Source organism: Tachyglossus aculeatus, chromosome X5 (assembly GCF_015852505.1).
Source record: "Tachyglossus aculeatus isolate mTacAcu1 chromosome X5, mTacAcu1.pri, whole genome shotgun sequence".
Classification (NCBI taxonomy): domain Eukaryota; kingdom Metazoa; phylum Chordata; class Mammalia; order Monotremata; family Tachyglossidae; genus Tachyglossus; species Tachyglossus aculeatus.
In genome coordinates, this window is record NC_052097.1 from 8339086 (window position 1) to 8344784 (window position 5699).

The following is a 5699-nucleotide window of genomic DNA, read 5'->3' on the forward strand; positions in this document are numbered from 1 at the left end:
AGCACTGTACTAAGTACTTGGGAGAGAACAATATAACAGACATTCCATGCCCACAATAAGCTTACAGTTTAAAGGGTGAGGATTTGTATCTAAGTGTTGTGAGGCTTGAAGTATCCAAGCATATAAGGGACAAGCATCGGAGTGCACAGACAACACAGAAGGGAGGGGGAGTAGGGTGGGGGAAAGAGGGGTTAATCACAGCAGGCCTCATGGAGGAGATATTGTTTTAGGAGGGCTTAGAAGGTGGGGGACAGTGGTAGTCTGTCAAGTATGAAGAGGGAGGGAGTTTTGGGACAGACGGAAGACATGGGCAAGGGCTAGATGGTGAGACGGACAAGTTTGAGGTACAGTTAAAAGGAACCATATAATTGGAAATACAAAAAAAAAAAAACCATTCAAAACTGGGACCATTGGTACATATATATGTATATATACATATATATATATATATATATATATATATATCTCAATATACATACCAATTATAATATATATAATGGCATTTATTAAGTGCTTACTATGTGCAAGCACTGTTCTAAGCACTGTATTTTTGCACCTATTAAGCATGCTGAAAGAGTGCTTCTGTCTGTGGATCAATCTTGCCTTCTGAAAATGCAAGTTCCTAGGCAGCAGAGATTGTGACTAATGGGGTCATTTTGGCTGTAAAGAGGTTCTGCCAGACAAAAACCTTCTTGTGCACTTGGCAATCTGTCGGACAGCTTCCTAGCTACTTGCATGCTACACTTCACGCCATGGGAGAACAGTTTAATTCCCTATCCTTAGAATTCAGCCCTGCCCACAGATTCTGCAATGAGGTCCCATCTGGCATTCTTGATGGGACACTCCATCATCACCATCAGCTGCTTGAGTTACTCTAGGGAAAGACTAATATAGTAATAATAATAATACTTATGGTATTTGCTAAGTGCTTACTATGTTATTGTTCCAGGCACTATACTAAGCACTGGACACAAATTGGGTTGGACACAGCCCCTATCCCACGTGGGGCTCACAGTCTCAATCCTCATTTTTACAGATGAGGTAACTGAGGCCTAGAAAAGTGAAGTGACTTACCCAAGGTCACACAGAAGACAACTGGTGGAGCCGGGATTAGAACCCATGACCTCCTGATTCCCAGGCCCGTGTTCATTCATTCATTCAATCGTATTTATTGAGTGCTTACTGTGTGCAGAGCACTATACTAAGCACTTGGGAAGTACAAGTTGGCAACATATAGAGACGGTCCCTACTCAACAGCGGGCTCACAGTCTAGAAGGGCCCACGTCCTCCCCCTGGCCTGGAATGCCCTCCCTCTGCCCATCCGCCAAGCTAGCTCCCTTCAAGGCCCTACTGAGAGCTCACCTCCTCCAGGAGGCCTTCCCAGACTGAGCCCCCTCCTTCCTTTCTCCCTCATCCCCCTCTCCATCCCCCCGTCTTACCTCCTTCCCTTCCCCACAGCACCTGTATATATATGTTTGTACGTATTTATTATTCTATTTATTTATTTTACTTGTACATATCTATTCTATTTATTTTATTTTGTTAATATGTTTGGTTTTGCTCTCTGCCTCCCCCTTCTAGACTGTGAGCCCACTGTTGGGTAGGGACTGTCTCTATATGTTGCCAACTTGTACTTCCAAAGCGCTTAGTACAGTGCTCTGCACACAGTAAGCACTCAATACGATTGATTGATTGATAGAAGGGGGAGACAGACAACAAAACCAAACATATTAACAAAATAAAATAAATAGAATAAATATGTACAAATAAAATAGAGTAATAAATACGTACAAACATATATACATATATGCAGGTGCTGTGGGGAGGGGAAGGAGGTAACGCGGGGGGGATAAGGAGGGGGGGCTCAGTCTGGGAAGGTTTCCTGGAGGAGGTGAGCTCTCACTAGGGCTTTGAAGGGAGGAAGAGAGCTAGCTTGGCGGATGTGGGGAGGGAGGGCATTCCAGACCAGGGGAATGATGTGGGCCGTGGGTCGACGGCGGGACAGGCGAGAACGAGGCACAGTGAGGAGATTAGCGATTAGCCCGTGTTCTATCCACTGCACCATGCTGCTTCTCTGTGAAGCAGCATGATCTCTTTTCCATCTGGACACACTAGTTGTATGCCCTGGGCCAGGCCAATCCAGATAATAATAATAGTAATAATAGTGGCATTTGATAAGCGCTTACTATGTGCTAAGCACTTTTCTAAGCACTGGGGAAGATACAAGGTTATCAGATTGTGAGCCCCACGTGGGACAGTCTTAATCCCCATTTTACAGATGAGGTAACAAGCATAGAGAAGTTAAGTGACTTGCCCAAAGTCACACAGCAGACAAGTGGCAGAGCCGGGATTTGAACCCATGACCTCGGACGCCCAAGCCCAGGCTCTTTCCATTGAGCCACGCTGCCACCCTTCTCCCATCTCCCTGAGATTTGCCCTTCTTCTAGGACCATCTTTGCCCAGGGGTGGCTTGTGCTCTAGGAAGTAACTAACAGAGGGTAAACCACCCCCCTCACCTCAACTGGCACGTCCTCTTAGCTGGGCTGCCCACCCAAGCACACAGAGACTGGGCTGTGTCCCTTTCCATTGCAGCCTTCCTCCTAATCCTACCTCTACAGGCCTTGGGCCAAGCCAATTCCAAGTCCTTTTATAATGCCATGTGAAGTTACACAGTCACAGAACTGAACACATCATTACAATAATGGTATTCGTGAAGCACTTAAGTGTCAATAATAACAATGATGATGGTATTTGTTAAACGCTTACTATGTGCCAAGCACTGTTCTAAGCACTGAGGAAGATACAAGGTTATCAGTTTGTCCCAAATGGGATTTACAGTCTTAATCCCCATTTTACAGATGAGGTAACTGAGGCACAGAGAAGTTAAGTGGCTTGCCCAAAGTCACACAGCTGATAAATGGAGCTGGGATTAGAACCCAACCTGTGACTCCCAAGGTCTTTCCACTAAGCCATGCTGCTCTCAAATATATGGAACACTTCATGAATTTGCATGTCATCCTAAAATCTACTGGGTTGAGCAAAAATATGGACCACTTCACGAGCTTGCGTGTCATCCTTGCGCAGGGGCCATGCTAATCTTCTCTGTATCATTCCAATTTTAGTATGTGTGCTGCCGACCTAAAGGACTGGGATAGATACAAGTTAGTCAGGCCGGAAACGGTCCCTGTCCCACTTGGCACTCATGGTCAAAGGGGGAGGGAGAACAGGCATTGAATCCCCACATGAGGAAACTGAGGCACAAGGAAGTTAAGCGACTTGCCCAAGGTCACACAACAGAACGGGGATTAGAACCCAGGTCCTCTGACTCCAGGCCCATGCTCTCCCCACTAGGCCATGCTGCTCCCTTACATGGGGAAAACCCACATGATTTCCTTTCTCCCTCCCTTTTTATATTAACTGATACAAGGCAACCTTCTATGTCCTATGACGCTTCACCCCATCTATCAATCAATTGTATTTATTGAGCGCTTACTGTGTGCAGAGCACTGTACTAAGCACTTGGGCAGTACAAGTTGGCAACATATAGAGACAGTCCCTACCCAACAGTGGGCTCACAGTCTAAAAGTGTGACTCGATTATAGGAAATCTACCTACCTACCCTACGTCGATTATAGGAAAAAAATAAGGTGGATTAATTTGATGTGGAGGATGAAAGGTGATTGGGGGGAATTGGTGGAGAGGGGGAGGGAAGAGGAGAGTGTTTCGCCACATTACAACATGGAATCCCCACAAACACCTTTAGTCTTGTTCACTTCAACAGCTCCCTTGCTTCTCTAATAAAAAAAAAACCCAAATAAAGAATAATGTAGCAAGGCTAACTTTCAGAATGCACACGACTGGTTGAAGAAAGTAAAATATTATTTTTAAAGCTCTTTAACGAGCCAGAATCCAATTTAAAGAAAGTTTCCCGGTGCTCCCTTCTCATGTCCCAGGGACAGTGAACAAGTGTCCTTCACAACTTGGCACATTTACATTCAAAGTAAATGTTTGAAACTATTTTTTAAGTCATTTTAATAGGCACCAGCAGGTGGTCTTTACGAAGAGATGGTTTTAAAGAAAGTCTCATTGTAGTCTCCTCACTTCCTACAATACGTGCAGGGTTTTTTTTTTAATTAAAAGAGAGAAAGAAGAAGATACTGATGCTGAGAAAAGGTTCAGGGAAGTCAGTGTGTGTGTGGTGGAAGGTTAGGTCTATTATTATATTATTCTCGAAATGCTTTAGGAGTTTCCGTATTTTGGGTTATTTTTTTCGAAACGGCACATTTCTCATGTGCCCAATTTTACTTTCAAAAACACAAATTCCCACACTTCTGAGTCTAGTTTGACCATATCTGCATAGTTTAATAAGTTGGGGTTTAGAAGAAATTCTTGCTAAATCAGGGTTTTTCTTACTGCTTTTTGTTTCGCTGTCTTGATTGGATAAAAAATAAGGAGCTGTCAATCTATTTTCTTTTCAGGTCTTTTTCTCTCCCTTTGGAAATTAGTTACAGCCTGCTTTTTGTAGCTTTGTATCCAGCCCCAATCTAATTTAATTACCATGACTTCGGTGGTTTAAAGATAAATACTTTTATTCAGTCTGTCTACTTTGTATATATTTCCCTCCCTTTCATACATCTCCCATATTTTGGCATTCAAAACCCTTGTTCTCCTTTCTTTCGTGGGTTAACACAAGGTTAGTTTTTAGAGTGCTGTTCAAATTCACAGGTTTTCTTTGATGCCCCATGCTCTACTCCCGTCTTTGCTAGATCTGTCTGGATGCTGAGATTCATGGGCCTTTGTGGGACTCAGACTAAGCATTCTTTGGTTTCCCCACCCAGCACCAACTATACGTGTCTGCAGATTCAGCCGCATCAACGGTAAAAAAGAAAAGACAGATAAGTTGCCCTGGGTCCTATCTTCAGGAACTTAAGCGTTCTTAAAATTTTAGGCTGAAAAATGCACATTACTAAATAAAAATAAAATAAACGCCGATGCGCAAAAAACTGTAGACATCAACTTTGATACTTAATGTGGCACCTTTCCTCCTACTCTGCTGAATTCATCAGAAACCTTGCAAAAGGAGTGCTGTCCTTTATCTGGGCTTTTCTGCTCCACTAAAGAGAGCACACAAAGGATTTTCCCTGGGAAGAAGATCAAAGATCAAACTCTCTTGTGAGGACACACTATAATAAAATGATCAGCATCATAACAGGTTCAGGGAGTAACCTAGAGAGGGAATTGTTGAGTCGACCAAAAATTGGCAGTTATGGGTGACCCCTTGGAAAGCAACATTGGAAGAACCACCTCGCTGGATATTTGTGGGAGATCCGAGAGAGAAAAATCTGATCAAATCAGACCCAAAGCAGATTATGATTCACCCCAGGTGTTGCCACAACCCTACTCCCACCCCACCCCCAATACACCCACCCCAATGCAGACCCCTCTTTTTTAAAAAGTTCCCACAGCACAGTGCCCTTGCAGACAGTCCCACAGAAAGCGTGAATGGACCCTATTCTGCCACCGCAACCCCAACTGAAACAGCACAAAAACCCGCTGTGCCTTGAAACGAACCATTCTATAAAGTCAAAGGAAACAAAAAATCGAGAATGCTTGTTTCTTCTTGCAAAACAAAACAAAAAAAAACAAAGGCCCTTTTAAATAGACCGGAGCTAACTAAAGTATGCAAATGAAGTAGAAAA

The 5699-nt window shown here is 43.6% G+C and overlaps 1 non-coding gene across 1 annotated transcript; it reads right to left on the reverse strand.

Annotated features, from left to right (window-relative positions):
• Window positions 1-3039: 3039 nt before the first annotated feature.
• Window positions 3040-3147, reverse strand: LOC119947734. The gene has a single exon (XR_005456533.1). It is a non-coding gene; the product is annotated as a U6 spliceosomal RNA (small nuclear RNA).
• Between the last annotated feature and the right edge of the window lie 2552 nt (window positions 3148-5699).